Genomic DNA, 19967 nt, shown 5'->3' on the forward strand with positions numbered 1-19967 from the left:
GTCCATGTCCACCTCGGACCAACTTCTAGAGGATCTGGATGAAGCTGATGAGAGGGGGTTGGGACTGCTTAGATCTAAATGATTTTGCTTGAGACTTGCTCGAGACTCTTGGATACCAAGTCACTGCATCTGACACCAAAACCAATAGTGGAGGAGGTGATAAGGAAATAATTTCCCTTGGATCTGAGGATGCTGGTGGATCCAAAGTGGTAGACACTTTCTTAGGATCTGACAGAGTTGGATTCAAAGTTTTCTTGACTTGGATTTGGGTTCTTGAGGGTCTTGCAGGGAGACAGAGAGAACCCTCTTTTTTGCCTCTTTAGTAGCAGAAGATGAAGTAAAAGCTAAGGAAGGGGTCTGAGACTCAGGAGCCGATGATAGAATAAGACCCTCAGAATCAATTTATTTCATCTATCAGCAAGAGCCCAGAGACTAAATGAAGCCCAGAAAGCACACACTGCCTTTAAATGGTACACTCCTAAGCAATACACACACTCCTTGGGGGCATCCTGGTTGGGGATTTTATGCCAACAAGGAGAGCAACGTTTAAAGACAGGAGAAGGTTTGTCCAACATAAGAACTACCAAAGCCTGACAAAAACCAAAGTATGGGCAGAGAACAGTTAAAGGTAATGTTAGCTAACCTTAGCCTAGAACTTGACTAAGACTAAAGAACTTCACTATCAATAATTTTACAGATAACTTAATTTTAAGTTTAACTTTAACTACTGACTTGAAAAACTACATTTTTTTTTTAGAAAGGAAGAAAAACTCTCAAATGCGCACAGACACACACACACACACACACACACACACATACATATAAAGGAAGAAGAACTACAGAGGGAGGACTTAAAACAACACTATCCCAAAAAGCTATAACTTTCCTGGAAATGGTAACTATCACTTGAGAGTGCAGAGATCTGCATCCAGATGTTGAAGTGGCAAATGAGATCTGAGGTGCTTGGGTGGATGTGGTGCATTATGGGTAAGAGGGAGGAGCTCAAGAGTCAGATCCAAGTCTAGAGAATGTGGCTGAGCCAGATCTGAGGGTCGGATCCAAGACCCTATTTTGAAATGAAGAAGACATCAGATCAACTGATCCTATGGAGGCAGAATCCGAGTTGACTATGTACATTGAATCAGTGAAATATATACTCCCCTTTATTAGAGAATTTCAGAAAGAAAACAGGCAAATTAATAGATAGATTGAGGATATTTTCTGATTCTACCTTTGGTAAAAAGGAAGGGTTGGTATGAAGAGAAACTCTGTCTTTATGAAAAATGAGTTAAGGTGGCTGATAAGTTAATGCTTGGAGCTCAGATACTTGCCTAGTTGATGTTACAGCAACTAAGAAAATGGTTTTCATTGATAAAAACGTTAAATCTAATTTAGCCACTGGTTCAAAGGAGAACTGTCATGGCCTGAAGAAGCATTGTAAGATCCCAAGAATTAGTGGGACCCTTAACAGGCAGACTGAATAGAAAGGTCTCCTTAAGGAAAGCTTTGCATAGCTTGAGAGAAGCCATGGAGGAATGATTTTTTTCCAATATGAATAAAAACTGGAAATAGCAGCTAATTGTATTTTGATCATATAATAACTTGTTCCATTGTGGAAAACTGAAGGAAGAAAATCTAGAAAAGCTAGAACAGGGGCTGAGAAAGGATCCAAGTACCTCTCATGAGGCCCAAATAGAGAACCTTTCCTATTACCTTTTATATATCCTCCTTGTAGAATCCTTTTGCTTCCAGAATACAGCAGTCCAGCAATCCTTCAAGAGCACTGATAAGGCTTCTCAGTAAATGGGCCCCTGAAGCCTTGGTTTTATGAGCCTCCTCTGCCATGTGTGTAACGTCTACCATTAGAGGTCCCCCCCTGCCGTGGGCAGATCTATCTCCATTAGAGTCCAGGGAAAACCGTTGTGATTTTCAGGACCACATCTTCCTACCCACTTTTCTGGTTTCACAAGAAGGATCTCTGAGGAGTAGAAACCCATATTCCTATGGCAGAGTTTTCACATCCTGTTTGCTCCTGAAGAGAGTCTCTAACTCTGGGCCCAAAAAGGGCTGATCTGTCAAAAGGAATTGATAAAGGATGTCTTGAAAGGTTCCGCAAAGTCGAATAATTGCATCCAAACAGGTTTCCGAACCATAATTCCTGAAACTGCAACTCTAGAAATACCCTTCATAGTGTTAAAAATCAACTGCATGGAGGTCTTTGAGAGGGACTGAGGGGTGGCCAGTTGCGAACACACAGTCTTATTGTCCTCCATAGTCATGGACTCCAAGAGCGACATTAGTCAAGTCCCTCTAAAACCTTGTTACGTGTGCTAAATAGTTTAGTGATCAGACGGCAAAGGTCACTGAAGCATAGATTCACTTCCTGAATCTGTCCAAGGCCCTAGACTCTCTGTTAAGGAGATGGACAGAAGGACTTTCCCCGGTAAGTTCCATTTTAGTGGCTGCCACCACTACTATAGAATTGACTGGAGTGCCCTTGCTCCAGTGGGCACTGTTCTTGCATGCTACTAATATTTGTCTGCATTTAAATTCAACAGGGTTACCAGCCAGGAAGTAATGGAGCCATTTCCAAAAGTCTTAAGAAACACTGACTGCTCCTGGGGCCTCAGAAGACCAGCTACCTTTCTGCTACAGAAGCTCAAGGATCTCCCCAAAATCAGACATCCTCAAGGGGTGACTTGGCGGAGCCAAACCCCTTCACTGAAGTCCATGTCTTTGGTTAGACACTCTCGTGGGGAATCAATGTGCCTTCTCTCACACTTGTGCTTCCACGGAGCTTCCATGAGGGGATAATTTGGGGAAGGTTTAGAAATCGCTGGAGAATCCTGAATGAGAACTGTCTCAAGACTAGACCAGAATGGCTGCCCTGATGGAACAGAATGAGTACACTCAGGACCCACAACAGACAGATGCGGGAGGGGGACCCAAGAGAAACAAGGATGTCCTATCTCCTGACGTGGAAAAAGTTCTCTCCACTGCATCAAAGGATGAAGCCAAGGGATAATCCAAAACTACCCTAGCAGGAGCCACAGCCACATGACTAGGAAAGCCAAGGGAATCCACCTGACTTTATCTCAAAGCAGAAGCCAGGGCCAAGTTATCCAACGCTGAAGCCCCAAAGGGAAGTGATGGCTCAAAGAGTCTCAGAATCAAGCCTCTACCTCCAGGATATGGCACTGAAGATACAGCTCCAAGATCCCTCTGGCGGGATCAGAGAAGACGCCACAGTTAATGATGTCCAAACCTTCAGATTTGACATGGACAATCCTGGAACTCTCAGAACTGATACTTCCAAAGGCAAGGGGTAGAACAGAGTAGAAGCAATAATCGGGGTCTGGAACGGTCCACAACTCATGGTCAGATGGGAGCTGAAGCCAGAAGAACTCCCAACTGAATATGGGTCCTGACGAATTTGCTCATCATTCTGTCAGCATCCACTTTGGACAGGCTCCTAGTAAATTTGAAGGATGAAGAGAATGACAGACGTCTCAAAGTCCTATGGGGCATGTCTTGAAGGAAAGAAGAATGTAATTTTGAAGCTACTGGCTCCAGGAGGAAGCTAGGTTGCCTTTGAGAAGCAGACTTAGCAGAAGAGTGACCTGGATCTGAGGTCTTCTGAATTTTAGAAGGTGGAGCCAATACTGGAGCTGAGTGAGAACAGCAATCATGGGAATGCTTCCTTGGCTCCTTCAATTTCTCTATGATCTTTTCACTTTTGTCCACTTCAGGTTTATCAAAACGCTGCATCTGCACAAGGCATCAAGAAAGTACTGAAGATTTTAGTCAATCTGCCTGCTTTTATAGTTCTCTCCAAAAGGGCTTCACCTATAGGCAAGCCAGAGTTATTGTGTAGGAGGGGTTAAGTGATTTGGAAAGCTGTCTGGTTGCTGTATCCTTGGCAGGATACAACCCATAAGCTACTGCAAAAGGGAGAATGATGAACATTTCTGGTGATGACATGGGAGAAATAAGAATACTCAATTTCTACTAAAATATCCAGTTTCATAACTATAATACAAAGGATAAAAGAGTAATAACAAGAATAAAAAAGAAGTTACATCTTACCATAATGTTCCATCTGTGTTGTCAATCTTCATGTAGTCTTAAATTGTGGGTTACGGTTCCAATCATTGGAACTGATCCAGCCATTATAAAGCCCGCTTCAGCAAAAAAATCTCTTAAGCTGCTAGTCCACCCACAATGCCCTTCTCTACATTACCTCAGATTGCATTTGCTATCATGAAGAAAAAAGGGTTCTATAAAATATAATGGAAGCCTTGTCCAAGGTATCCCCTTAATAATAAGAATCCAGGACTGTATGTCGCTCCACCAGAAGTCTAAAGCAGGGGCCAGGCGGGAAGGACATAAGAACAGATGAAGATCAACAACATAGTTGGAACTTTATGGTCAGACCTAACTTCTTTATCTGATGTTGTCAGTCTTCATCTAGTCTTTGACTTATTGGACAGAGTCCCCAGCTACCTTACATCCTTGGTGGCCTCAAGGAAGAATATTCCTGAGAACCATAGAACCAAAAGAAGCTCTCCCCCTGGAGACCATATCCAATTTGTAATGTGTAATAAACGTATGTGGATTAGCCTATGTTGCAGCTGCACAAATTTCTGACATAGAAGCTTTGGAATGAAAAAACAGCTGATGTCACCACAGATCTGGTAGAATGTGCCTTGGCCAGCATAGGAAGCTTTATGTTATGTTTCTCGTAAATGAAAGAGGTGCAATTCCTTAACCACTTGGATAGAGTCACCTTGGATACTGGGTTGCCCAATGTCGCACTGGCAAAGGACACAAATAATTGGTCCGATCGTCTTATTTGTTTAGTTCTGTCAAGACAGAAATGTAATTGCCTGTGTACATCCAGAAGGTGCAGGCAGTACTCACCTTATTTGAAAAATTTGGAAAGAATACAGGTAAATCTATAGATTGGTTGATGCTGATCTCTGAAATCACTTTAGGAAGGAAAGTAGGGTTCATTCTAAATGACACTCTATCTTTGTGGAAAACCAAGTATGGAGGTTTAGAGCATAAAGCCCGTAATTCGGATACTCGCCTCACTGAAGTAACAACTATAAAGAACAATGTCTACCAAGAAAGGAATTTTAAATCACAAGTCGCTGTGGGTTCATATGGAGGTGAAGTAAGCAACTGTAACACAAGGGTTAGAGCCCATGGCAGAAGAGAGTCTTTGAGAGGGGGCTTTAAGCAGATTGTGCCTTTAAGAAAAAAACCTTACAAAGTCTGTGAGAAATTAAGGATTGATCCCCGATACCATTACAAAAATTTGAAATAGCTGTTAGGATAACTTTGATAGTAGAAGCAGAAGCTCCTTTATTGAAGATGGCAGTAGAAACTTCAGAATCTCCTCTACTGGTGCTGAAAAGGGGTTTAGACCATTGTCAGAGGCCCAAACAGAAAATCTCTTCCACTTACTAAGGCAAAAACTCCTGGTGGATGGTTTATAGGATGCCATCAGAATGTGTTGCACAGGGGGTAGGAATACCATTATTCATGGCAACTACCAGAATTGGAGAAACCAAGCCATCAGCTTGACAGACTGAAGAGTGGGATGTAGTGGTCCCTGGGGGTGGGACAAGAGATTCTGAACTGGGTTCAGAATTCAAGGGCGGTGTAGTAGATGAGGCCAGAGGAAGGGAAACCATATCTGTCGAGGCCAGTAGGAAGCAACGAGGATCATATTGCTTCTTAACCAAGCTGCTTTCTTGAGAAAAAAGAGGGATCAGAGGGAAGGGGGGGCATAAAGGAGATGCAGGGGGCCAATCGAGGAGAAGAGTGTCCCTGGGGGACTTCCCTTAAGGGGGAATTAGGACAAAGTAGCTTCTGCACTATTTTGTTTAGGATTGAGGCACACAGGTTGCAGCAAACTGGCCCCAGCGAAGAAAGATCTCCTCAGCAACTCTGGGGTTCAGAGACCAATTGTGAGGTATGAGGATGCACCTGCTTAGCTTGTCCGCAATCATATTGGAACTCCCTGGGATGTGTGTTGCTATCAGAAACTGGTTGGAAATTCTAGCCCATTGCCACACTCAAAGGGCTTCTCGACATAATAGGTAGGACTTGGGTCCCCCCTGTTTGTTGATGTAACAGACTACCAACATATTGTCCGATTGTAACGCTATCATCCCTTGAGGTGAGGCAGAGTGAAATGCTTGCAACTCCAGAAGCACTGCTTTTAACTCTAAAACATTGATATGCAAATTGGCCTTGGAGGGGGACCAAGTGCCTTGGACTGTCTTCCCGAGATAATGCCGCCTACCTCATCTGGGAAGCATCCATGGTCACTATGGCCTTGGGCTGAGGGGGAACAAAGAGTCAGCCTAGAAGAATCTTCTCTGAGTGCATCCACCAGGATAGGTTGTTCTTGCACTGACTGGATATGAAAATTAAATGATTCATGGGGTGGCTTAGAATAGTCCATTGGTTTGCAAGTAACCACTGGAGAAGTTTCATGTGAAATCTTGCCAATGGTCCCAATGTAACTTGAGACTGAATTTTCTGTAGCCTGTGTAGAGGAAGCTATGCTATGCAAGAAACAGTGTTGAGACGAGCTCCAATAAACTCCATGTTTTGAGAAGGGGTTAGTTGAAATTTTGCAGGATTGACTGCTATACCCAATTGAAGGGTGAGTTTCAGAATGCAGTCCGTAGTTTGTAGAAGTAGAAGCCTGGTGGGAGCTGTCAGGAGCCAGTTGTCTAAATAAAAAAAAAAACACTTAGCATCCAAGCAGCTTCACCTGTGCTGTGACTGCTGCCATACATTTGGTGAACACCCTGGGGGCTGTGGTAAGACCAAAGGGCAGCACTTTGATTTGGAAATGACTCGCTCCCATTCGGAGGCGGAGAAACTTCTTCGAGTATTTGTCCACCTTTATGTGGTAATACGCATCTTGAAAGACTATACAGCACATCCAATCGTCTTTCTCTAAAAAAGGGAGAATTGACTGAATTGTGAACATCTGGAATTTTGCTTGTTTGATGAACTTGTTTAGTACACTGAGATTCAAAATTGGTCTCCAGTCCCGTTTTCTTTGGCACTAAAAAGAATCTAAAGCAAAAACCGGATCCTAGTTGCTCTGGTGGGACTTCTTGGATGACTTTTTTTTTTCTAGCAGCTTTCAAATTTGTATTGCTGCTCGAACTCTCTGACTGGGTGGAACATCGGGGAGTCTTGCCGGGGGATCTTGGGTAAGGGCTGAGGGTTCATAGATTAGTACTAGGCTAATTGCCCTTGTGGGCCATTTTAAGCCTGGCCAATTACCCCATGTGAGAATCAAACCCTGCACCTTGTGTCTGCAAGGTAAACACCTTAACCATTCTGCCATCTGCCAATTAGATAACCTCTGGAAATGATCCTTAGCACCCATGCATCAGTAGTTATGTGTCGCCAGGCATTTGGGTGCAAGGAAAATCTTCCCCCAATTGTCCCTTCAGGACTGCTGATAGGGTTGAACAGAGAACGAATCTCCAGAACCCCGATTCTGTGGACCACTATTGCCTCTGGGACAGCGTCTTCCACAATAACTCCCCTCTCTTCTCCAAGGGAAGTCTGAGCCACGTGTGTCCTGGAAAAGCTTCTGGGATTTCTTGAAACATTTTACCACTCCTTTGATTCCTGGAATAGGATCGTTGAGGAGGGGAAAAATGTACACCCACAGCAGACAAAGTCTTTCCATCCTTTTCACACCTGGATAGAGTTTCCTTTACTGTGGGACCAAACAAGGAGGACCCATCAAAGAAGGCATTGACAAAGGAAGACTTGAATGGTTTCGCAAACTCGCACAGGTGCATCCAAGTGCGTCTCCGAATTGCAATGCCTGAAGCTGCTGACCTGGTCGCCCCTTCAGCCACATGTGCAAGAAGCCTCATAGACACGTTTGAGATTGACTTCAGGGTAGCTAGTTGGGAGGCCACTTTTTCCTGGAACTCCTCAGCCACAGCTCCTGCTAGGGTATCTGACAGCTCCTTAACCAGATCCCTTTGGGGCCTAGTGAAATGTGCCAAAAAGTTCAAGGACCTGATGGAGAAGGTCAGTGATACATAGACCCACATCCCAAATTAGTCCATTGCCCTGGACCTTCAGTTCGGGGGATGGACAGTAGAGCTTTCCTCGGTTAGTTATTTTTCTTGGTGGCCGCTACCAACATGGCATCTGCTACCAAGCCTTTAGCCCAATGTGGTTGGTCTTCTGTAGCAGTAAGGATTTTATCAGGTCTCCAGGGGACTGGTTCCACAAAATCAGGAGCCTTCTAAGCCTGCTGAGCAATTAGTTTAATTAAGCGGGATGGGTCACCCAGGAGGTAGATGGGCACACATCAAAGGCCTGCAAGTACACAGATTCCTCCAAAGATGGGTTTTTGGACTTCCAATCACCCCTCTCTTTTAGGATCTCCAGAATGTCTCCAAAAGAGAAGTCTTCCAGGGGTGACTGTGGGGAACCCTCCACTTCATTGAAATCCGTGTCCTCTGTGATGGATTCTTCAGGAGAATCAAGGTGTTTTCTCTTACACAATCTCTTCCAAGGGGACTCTTCAGTGGGAACATCTGAGGAAAACTTGGAAGGAGGAGTGCCTTTAGAAGTCAAGTCTTGCGACAGTGATGCATGTTGTCCAAGGGTAGAGGTTGGTGGCTGAACTGAACAACCTGGGGTCACAGGGGAAGAATCCAATACCCAGGAGCCACCTGACATGAAGCAGTGGCTAAAGCCCTTTTCACAGCCTGGAAGGCAGGACTCCCTGACAAAGGATGGGGGCCTGGAACCGAGACAGAGAACATCTGAACCAGGGTCACACCCTGTCCTGGCTGCCCTAACAGACCAGAACCAAAGAAGGGTCCACTGCCGATAGAGCTGAAAGGAACATGGTTGGCTCCATGGAAAAACTTTGGGATGCTGAAGTCAAGAACTCTAAAGCCTGCTTTGAGGTCATAGGAGGAGAATATGTAGGGGTGGACAGAGAAAAACCCACTGCACCTGAAGCAAGAGGGGCTTGAGAAGAGGATGAAGACCCTGGGCTGTCAAGATCTGATCCATCAACCTAACAATATCGACCTCAGAAAGACATTTGGTGGAGAGCATGGATAAACCAGAAGAAAAATCAGGCCTCTCCAGGAATGAACTGGGGAGCTGACCATGGAATGGGTCCAAAGATGGAGAATAGATAGACCTGGATTCCGTGGATAATACTAATTTCGGTACTATTTGCACTATGGATGAAATGGGTACCGAAGTAGTTGGGAGTGGCATTCGGCACCAACGTTGGAGCAATGGTCAAGGTCAGAGCTGTGGAAGCTATGGTTGAAATAATTGTCATAGCCGATGTAGAAGGCACCAGTGAAATTTTTGGTGCTGGAGATTTTGTATGCTCCGAGAGCCTCGAAACCTTAACTTTTGATTCTAAAGATGAACCCTCAGAAGTGTGCTTGTGTTTTCTGACAACCAGTGCCGATGGAGATGTCGGCACCGTATGAGAGGACTTAGATCCAGAGGCCGGTAGTGACTGGCCAGCCTTGGACAAGCATTCCTCAAAAGGGGCTTTAAGAAGCCCTTTGAGGACCAGTTTGTTATTTCTCTCTGCCAGGGTTCTATTACTGAAACCCTGGAAAATGGAGCAATCCACTCTCAAATGGGGTACACCCAAACAGTATACGCAATTTTTGTGAGTATCTGAGTTTGGCATTTTCCTGCTGCATTCAGAACATTGCTTAAAGCCTGTTTTAGAAGATTTTGTTTTTTCTGCCATATTTCTTTCAAAAAAGAATTAGAAATGCAGAAGGACAGAAAAGGGGTCAGAAAGAAAGCTTACGCACGCACACACACGCGGTTAATGGAAAAACTACCAACAATGGCAGGAAAGTTACCAAGTGGTAAAGAGAAAGAAGGGACTACTAGCAATGGTAGGCAAAGAAATACCAGTGGTAAAAGAAACACTCACTCAAGGGTAGACCAGTAAGAAAGATAAACTTTTATAAGAAAAACTGAGAAAAAAATTAGTTATAAAATAACTATAAAGTATTTAGCTCTGAGAGAGTCATCTGACACATCTTTTTCACAAGAGTGGCAAACGAGATCTGAGGTAATGTAGAGAAGGGCATTGTGGGTAGACTAGCAGCTTGACAGATTTTTTTTGGCGACGCGAGCCTTATAATGGCTCAATCGGTTCCGAGGATCAGAACTGTAACCCACAAGTTAAGAATAGATGAAGACTGACAACATCAGATTAGACAGTTTACTATTAAAATCTTGAAAGTAAAAAAAAAACAGGTACCTATCAGCGAAGTGTTTCACCAAAAGTACACATCACCTAACGTCCCTAATGTCGAAAAACAGCTGTTAATGCCGAAAATGTCCAACACGACATTTTTGGCACTTAACAGCAATCCCACCCTTCCCGTAACTCCCTAACTAGGAAACCTACCATCACGTTTATGCAGGAGGGCAAGCCCGCCTGTACAACCCTGAGGAGTCTGTGCCCCCCCAACTATATATTCCAACTCCGAGATTGCACTACGGTGAGGCAAGGGATGTATTTCCCTTACTGCACTGTACCGTGATCCCTGTACATAATCGAACGTTATATTTGCAAATGCACAGACCATTCACAAATAGTCCATTCGATTACGTGGCCGGCACACACATGAACTATTCGAACATCTGTAGTTCGAATAGTTCATAGGCGTGTAATGCTATGCCGACTTTATAACAGTAAACCGATAAGACATTATGCTTTGTCTCTTTTGCAATTAGGATATGATCCAGGCAAAAGCTGATACATCACAGTGCTGCAGTGGCTGAATTTGGGTGAAATAGACTATAAAATTTATAGTCACCATTCATACAAATCAGCCATCACATTCTTGTCCTGCAGTTAGGATCTACTCCTAGCAAAATGCTAATTCAGTAAAGCAGCATGCTGGCATAATGGCTAACCACAAGCCTAAGGAAGTAACATAACAAACTACACAAACCAAATATTTCTGGAAAGAAAAAAAATAAGAAGGATAGGGGGGCTGCCACTGTAAAGACTTGGACACTTCAATAATATGACATGGTAAGCAGTTCACACAAATACACTACCATAATTCATTGACTCTGTCTTCACAGAACTGGGGTAGAATATCACAGCATATATATACAAAACCCAAGTGGAAATTACAGCAACATCCCCTGGACAAGTGCCGCTGCATATCTACCTCAAAATCTGGACACAAAATTCAACTTGTTTTAGAAAATGTGCGAAGCATCAGCATGTACCTGCTGTGCAGACAATTTTGGATGATACCCCCTCCAACAGAAGATAACACAGACAAATGTTGCTCAACTATGGTGGTTACCTGAAGAATGTTACCTTTCAAGTTAAAGAAATCTAATGCAAGTAGTTATCTACAATGTTATTATTATCCTTGAGGTCAAAGGAGGATCACGTGGAAGGCATACTGACAATGCCAAGTATGTGTCCTGATGGATGCTTAAGACAGACCTCTGACTGTACAGGGAAAGACAGTTAAGGCTCTGGGTGCACTGTACAAAGAAGTACTAAGTTGCAGTATCCATACCAGCAAAAAAAACTCTTGCATTTTGTCACAATTTCTACCAGAATACCTTCTTACCTACTATAAGATATCTAACACTTGCAATGAAGAAAATTTTTCTTCATATTAAAATTTTAATATCCAAGCTATGAGGCAAACAGTCCAAAGTTAGATGTAAAACCCTGCCTAGTCAGTGACTGAGGAGGTCCTCTCGAAATGAGAGGCATGGACAGAATACAGACCAATGGATAGCTTGATTTAGGCAAAGTTTAGTAACCACCTTGGGCATGAAAGTGAGATTTGTATGTACAGTAACCCTACCCTTTTAAAATATAAGAAAAGGCTGTCCACACATTAATGCTTGCAGTTTTGAGATGCACCTAGCTGATGTCAAAGCTACCAGAAGTACAGGTACACCAGGTCAGAATCCTAATGGGAGCTGAGGCTGCTGGCTTTAAATGACTGTAGGATAACTTTATGTTAGAAAAGTTTAAAGCCCCAGCTGATGTGTGTGTGTGTGTGTGTGTGTGTATGTGTGTGTTGGGGGGGCATCTATTTTATGTGCAGCCTTAGATACAGCACTTCTTTGAAGAACTGTTTTATAAACATTTGGGAGTAAGTCAGAGGATTAAGGAGCAGACAGGCAGAAATTGCTGAAAAAAGCACTTTAATAGATGTGCAAGATAAGCCTTTTTAAATAGGTCAGAAATGTAACTGAGGACCAGTGACAGCATCAATAGGAGAATTTCTTTCATTTTGCTATGCAAGATTTTCTGATGTTTGGTTTCCTAGTCCTCCTCAGAAATATGAACAATATTCTTGGAAAATACATACCTGGAAGAGATGAGCACTACATTATCCATCCTGTCAGATTCAGAGTTTTCAGGCTGAAGTGCATGATGAAGCCTTACTCCTGAGTCAGGATGTCCACCTGTAGTGTAGTGCTGTCTGGGCCATTGAGGGCTATCATCATCATCCTGGGTCCATCCCCCATTATTTTTGTATTACTCTAGGGATGATAGGTAAGGGAGGGAAGTCATAAAAACAGACCTGTCCATGGGGCAGTGAACATGTCTATCCTCCACCCTACTGTCTGTGGGTCATAATTCAAAATCTGCGAGGTGTTTTCTCTGTGGGGAAGCAAAAACATCTCTTTCTATCACTTCCCTATTTGAACCAGGTCTATTCCTGTTTCAGCATTAATTTGTTGGGATCCAAAAGGGACCTGCTAGGTATTCTACTAGACAGTTGTCTTTTCATGGATGGTACTCAGGTATAGGTGGTGAAGCTCAGTTTCAGTGCTAGTTCCTAGAACTGCACAGTCAGCCTATATATTAAGTATGAGTGCTTCCATGTTTATTTATGCTCCTTATTGTTGCAGTGTTGTCTCTCTGAATCAAGAAGGGGGCAGGGGGGCAACTGTGCTTGAATGCTTTCAAGACCAGGAGTGCCAACATAATTTCCTTTACTTTTATGTGTTTATATGACATTGCTCTTTCATAGACATTCTGGACTTTCATGCAGTTTGAGTGGGCTTTCCAAACAATGCCTGATGTATCTATAGTTAATATTTGTGAACCTGTTTGTAGTCTGAAGGGAACTCCCCTGTTGAGTTGTATGTTCTCTATCCACCAGGGGAGCTCGGGACGAGAGGAATCTATTGTTTGCAGAAAATGAAGATGTTGACACCAACTATTTAAGTACCACTGCAGTTTCCTCATGTGAAGTCTGGCAAGGGGAACTATCAAAATGTAGGAAGACATGTAGCCTAGTACCCAGAAGAATTCTCTGGCATCTTAATCAGGTACTGAGACAAGAAAAAGAGCTTTTACCCAAGGATGGAAGGCCAACTGCTCCACAGAGTCTCAAGTCCAGCCGTAAGAAAGTACTCTAGCTAGAAGGACATGGATGGGATTTCTGGAAATTTAAGAATAGTACTACCTTGGGGAAACGGCCTATGGTGATTTGGATTGAAATGTTGATCTCCTGTAGGGAGGTGGCTTGAATCAGTCATACATGTAAGGGTAATGTGTACACCCTTCTCTTGTCATGTAAAAGACAACTACTGAGGCCAGGGGTTTTGTAAAGACCATGGGTACAGTTGAAATGCCAAACAGGAAGGTACAGCATTACAAATGAGACCTCCCCCACATTAAATCATAAGAACTGTTGGTGTCCTTAAACTATTGTAATGCTCAGCATAGCCATCCTTCATATCTAAGGTCATCATGAGCAGCCAGAAAATACTATAGGTGGTAGCTTTTGTAATATTGACATTTTGAACTTTGCGACAAATACAAATTTGTTTAATCTTTGCAAGTCCAGAATAGCTCTCCAAGAGCCTTCTTTTCTTTGAACAAGAAAAAGTCTGGAGTAAAATCCCATCCCTGCCTCTTTTTCTACTATCAATTTAATGAACATTTGTATTAAGAGGCTTTGTACCCGAGCTGGAGCCAGATGATGTCGCTGCTTTGGCACCGGGGTGATGCCCTGGAATCTTAGGACCTTTGAAAACTACATGGAGTAACTAATCTTATTACTTCCAGTACCCACTTTGTCCTGGGTTATCTCTTTCTACTGAGCTAAAAACAAGGACAATTTTCCTCCTACTATTTTTTTTTATGGAGGTAGGAAGGGGAGGTTTAAGATGGGACTTTCTGGGAAAAGAGTAGGGAGGTGCTCTGCTGATTCATAGCTGCTTCTGCCAGGGACCTGGGGCTGAATACTCCTGGTCTACCTTTGGAGTCAGTCTGCCACATGGTAAACTTGTCATTCTTCCCTTTCTATATATTACCTTTGGTTTGCTTGGGAGAGAAGGTCCAAGTTTTGCTAGGGTAATTTCTGCCAAACCTAGGAGAAGTTGACTGAAGCAGTTCTGTGATAGGGTACACAGTTTTCCCCTTTTCCTGCAGCCTTTTAATCCCTTCCTCGGTGGGGATGGATTCGTAGAGGAACTCCGTGTTAACATAGTCTGGGAGGGTCTGTATCCTCAGCCAGGCATATTTCCTGATCATGAACCCAGTAGCAGCTATCCTGCCAGATGCATCTAGAGAATCAGAGACACATGTCATGTCGTACCAAGTCACCTGTGTAATAAGGCTGATAAAACTCTGCACTTCCTTTTATAGGCCCCTTTCCTGGTTCTCCTCTGTCTTCTGTTTCAACTGCTCCAGAATAATCTCCTTGTATTTAAGCTTGTGAATCTGGTGGTTGAGGTTTATCATGGCCAGGGTAGCTAAGGTGCAAGTCTATTTAACAAATCAGTCAAGAGCTCTGCTCTTCCTGTCATTTGCTAGTGAAGTTGAGGCCAGGGTGTCTTCAGACTCAGAATTCATATAAGAGGTAGGAGAAAGTCGGATCATATGAGCTAGTTCATTCTCAGAGTCTGAGGAATCAGAGTTGCTCTGTGGGGAAGTGTTCATTTTTCTTTTTAAATAGGAGGAGTCAGAGGCAGGGTATTTTTCAAGGATGTGGCTGCTTGGATTTCATAATAATCATTGAAATTCTGAGACAGTCTAAAGAAGTTTTACAAAGAGACCTGGGCATAATATAGCTGAGGCCCAGGTAGCGAATGCTGGGGCAAACTGACAGCTAGATGATTTAGCTTTAGAAGTTTGGGCCTATGTTTGGGAATGGTTTTGGAATGGATTGCCTCAGGTCTCAGTTGGGAGGCTGCAACCTGAGTGTAGTCCCCTTCAGTTATCTCTAGCACAAAATCCAGGGAATGTCACCTTCCTCCTTGGTAACTAGGACTGCAGAGTCAGATGCTTCAGTCTGAAGAGCGAATTCTGACTCAAGTGATGCTTACAAGGTCTAGGTCCAAGAAGACAATGTAGGGGCCAAGGTCCTTGTGACCTCCAGAGGGGTCATGCCAAGGCCTCAGCCACACAAAGTCAGATGTGGGGATTGTGAAGGTACCTTACTGGTACTGACAATCTCAAGTGTAGGGATACTATCTGACACTGAAAATGTGTTGTCATGATTTTCTAGCAGATTTTTCATTTGGTTGCTTCTCCTTCCTTCTTTTTATGAGATCAGGGGAAGGACCTGCAAACACCTTGGCATTTCAAAACCAAACATGGGACTTTTGCTGTAAATATCACTCAAGGGACTCAGCCCTAAGGTTTACAGAATGAACTTTAAAAGCAGGTGCACTGGGAGACAATTGGGTATGACGTCCTTTGGACCCAGACAGAAAAGACAGACAGCATGGAAGTTTCTGTAAGGAGTTTGAGTACCACACTGAAGATACTCATTTATTTTACCTGAAATCTACAAGGGCAATCTACTAGAAGAGAACAGGACATCAGTTCCCCAATAGGGTACTTATCGGAACCTCAAGTGATGCTCATCAGACTTTAGTAGCAAGAAAGAACTTAAGATTGCGCCAGCCAACTACCCTTCATTCCACCAACATCTTTACATTGGAAAGGGTGGGTGTGCATCAGGCCATGGAGGAAGCTGAGGTCTCTGGCAATCAGGTAAGTCTCAGGCTCCTACATGCATGAAATCTCAAGAGTCAGTATCGAAACAGTGAACTATTCAGAACATTATTATGTTAACCTCATTCGCCTACAGTTGTCGGCCTCAGATGTGGACCCTCCTTTAGGAATCAGAACAATTACTACCAGATACTAAAGTTCTAAGACACATCCTGTTTTGAGCAGTTTGTTCAGCAATATGTAAAGGAGTATTTTAAGCTGCCACAAGTGTTCTGTAGGAAACTGGTTGGTATGCTGTTCTGGTCTGGACATCTAGTCTTTTTGACATTAATTAATGCTTCTTCTACCAAATCCATGCAAGTATCTTGTATATATAATGGCATAACAAATGCTAATGTTTCAGGATAATGTATATTTCCCTTTGGATCAGAGACCAAATTTGCTAACCTAATAGATGCTCTAGGGTAGGCCCCCAGTAAGATTCTGAGGCATCTGTCACTAAGATGTTTGTGGACTGAGAAGGTGTGAAGATCTGTCTGAATTCAAGCATGCCATCTGTTGGTACACAAGCCACTTTGTCTACCAACAGAGAAATTTGAAGAAGAAAGTGGTTGAATGGTTCATTCATCTAATCAAAAAGATTACAACTGAATACTGAAATCATATTAAATGAAGTCCAGTGCAAGAGACCAGGACTATGTTGACTGACATATGACCCAGCACAATGTGATCCAGCACAATGTGAAAACTCCTTACATAAGTATTATTTTTTTTTCTGGGGGGGACTGAAAACAAATCATGAGACGACGTGATGATAATTCTCTACAGAGTGAGAAAGGCTTCTGTTAATGGGCAAATAAGACTGCATATAAAAATCTCTTTTGATGGATAAGGATAGACTTTCATTTACTTCCATCCAGAGACTGTTCTAGACAGCACAGATTAGTTGCCTAGGAAAAAGCTTGAATGGTACAGTTATCCAGATAAGGGTAAATGTACATGCCACTTTCTGTTTGGCTGGAGCGAAGAAGTTTGTAAATACTCCAAAGGCAGAAATGAGCACTGAAAATACTACATCCTAACCCTGAACAGGAAAAATCTCCTTTACAAGATAAAGATACGTCTTGCAATAATTTTTTAGAACCAAAGTAGCACCCTGAGAAAGATTCCCCTCAATTAACATATAGTAGGTATCATCTCTATAATCACCTAGACTACCATTTTGTGTAAAGTACACTTGTGTAAGTTGCACTTACCCATAAAACTAGATGTTTGAATTATTACCTGATGCAGAAGTAAATTAGTTGTATCCTGCCAAGGATACAGCAACCAGCCAGCTTCCAACAGCTTTCATCCCCTCCCACACTGTCACTCTGGCTTCTTATAGGCTAAACTCCTTTTTGGAGGGAACTGTATAGACAGAGTGAATAAAAATCTTTTGGAGTTTTGTGCCCAAAAAAATGGGGAACTCATCCAGAACTAAACCAATTTATAATTAACACAATCTAACTCTGTATCCCAGTAAAACTATACACAGAAGGGAGGTGATGGGTGGAATCACTACTGCAGTAGTGAAGAATTTGAAGTGCTGCTTACACAACTGTATTACACTCATCATTCTCAGTACTGCAGTAGCTTTATGTAGGCTACCATAGCTTAAAGGGTTCAGGTGCCCTCAGAGAATGGTTCTACCAAAGCCTGCTTTGGACCTGGAAAAAGAATCCAGTTTGTACTACTGCATCAAAGTATGGTTAAAGCACCAAGTTGCTGTCTCTATAATGCATCTAGCATCCACCCGTTTCCAGTATGCCATCAATGAAGCTAAGGTTCCAATGGAATGTGCCTTAACACTGCCTGGAATGGCACACACCTAGAATCCTTCTTGATCTTGGGAGGAGGGTGAGATTGCCTATGATCAAAAGTGGACTTAGAGGGATAATTTCTCTGAATTTTGGGAACAGACAAATATGTTTCAACTCCTGTAAGGCTTTAATCTTGTCCTGGACAGACTTCAAAAGTTCATCTGCAGCAGATCCAAAGAAATTCTTAATCCAAAGGAGCATCTAAAAGTTTGGCCTTAATGTCATTAGCCAAAGCCTGAAGATGAAGCCAAGAATAGCATCCCATAACTGAACCAAAGGCAGCAGCTCTGGAAAAGGCATCAGCTGCATTGTAGTTACATTTGATTGAGTGGCAGGCTTTCTCTCAGAGTCAGGAAGGTCAGAAACCACATTGGAAGCCTGAGAACGTAAATCCAAAACATATCTGGTCATTTGAGTCTGGTAATTGATGGCCTTAAAGGATACAGTGGCAGAAGTGTAAGCTCTTTTACCCAGCCTTTCCATAGCCCTACCATGCTTATCTGAAGGCAACAGCTTGGTAGAGGGCAATAATTTGGAGGGCTTATTAGAGGAGACTGACTCTAGAGAAAGTCATTTGTAAAGAAATTTGCACTCCTCAGAAACTTTACAGACTCTATCTGGCTTCTTAGGTGTAGGGGGCTGAAAGTCAGGGGATACAAACGCTGCAGAAGAGCATTCAGACCGACATTCAACAATGGCGTTCAGACTGGTGGCAAAGAAGTTCTGAGTGTGCGCACTTATATGTCACCTTTATGCCATACATCTTACATGGGGATTATACATGTGACATATAATGCCTATAAGAACTAAAGGCTTTAGTATACTGGCCAGACACTGGGCTATCCTTGGCAGGAGTTCCCTTAGGTAAAGAAAACTGCAACAGGGATATGGAAGGACATCATTCAGAGACCATTTCAACTCTTTTTGGGATATAAAATTAATGAAGACAAAACAAAAGCTATAGCTGAAAACTATGTACTCACACATGAATTGGTTCAGCAATACCTATATTTATGGGGACATGATAAAAACAAAAGTTATGTACTCACCATAACGATGCATCTGTGCTGTCTGTTTTTCACCTTCCTCAACTGATGGATCATGGATCTGGCCTCGGATTCAACTTCGGCCAATTCTCACTTGGATCTGTAGCTTGAGCTCCTCCCCTTACCCATAACCTTCCTCTTTAGCTTAAAATACTTCAGACTGAGTTTGCTTTCTACTTAGCCTGAGTTTGCTTTCTACTTAGCCTATATTAATACAGTACAGTTACCAATAAAACCCCAGTCAGTCTGCAAGGAAAGAAAGAAGGAAAGAAGGAATAAAGAACTGGAGCTCATCAAAAGGCAGACAATGTGACATACCTCAAGTCAAACTATGAGACCAGGAAATAAAAACTTCCAAATAAGAAGTGGGTTGGAGGGCAGGAGGTTGAGGAAGGATGAAAAGAGACAACACAGATGCATCATTACGGTGAGTACCTGACTTTTTCTGTGGATTCCTCAACTGATGGGACTGAGTCTCCAGCTAGAGCAACCATAGGGTGGTCCTCTAGGAAGGATACTCTGGAATATAGTGGAGCCAAATGCTGCCTTATTTCTACACAAAATGTCCAATTTGTAGTAAGCAATGAAGGTATGAGCATTGGACCAAGTGGCAGCTGTACAAATGTCATGTATGGAAGCTCTGGACCAGAAAGCAGAGAATGTGGCCACAGATCACGTGGAATGAGCCTTAGGATGTTTAGGAAGTGTCAATCCCTTCTTCTCATAGATAAAAGAAATGCAATCAGTGAATCACCTTTAAAACTGATTTGCCCAACTTGACTTAGGAAAGGGAAACAAATAGCTGGTCCGATTCTTTTGTTCTGTGAAGACAGAATTTAAGCAGTCTATGAACATCCAAAAGGTGAAGCATGTATTCTCCTTTGTTTGAAAAATTTGTAAAGAATACAGGAAGGTTGATCGACTGATTTATAGCTGTATTTGAAGCCACCTTAGGTATAAAAGAAGGATTAGTATGGAAAGGCACTCTGTCCTTGTGAAAGATCAAGTATGATGGCTTAGAAGGGAGAGCCTGGG

General features: G+C 42.8%; 1 protein-coding gene across 3 annotated transcripts in view; it reads right to left on the bottom strand.

The window, feature by feature from the left end:
- BBS4 (Bardet-Biedl syndrome 4) overlaps nt 1–19967 on the bottom strand; it is a 1226477-nt gene that overhangs the window by 30621 nt on the left and 1175889 nt on the right. The window lies entirely within an intron of this gene.

This window comes from Protopterus annectens, chromosome 7.part0 (genome assembly GCF_019279795.1).
Source record: "Protopterus annectens isolate FY-2018-M chromosome 7.part0, PAN1.0, whole genome shotgun sequence".
NCBI lineage: Eukaryota > Metazoa > Chordata > Ceratodontiformes > Protopteridae > Protopterus > Protopterus annectens.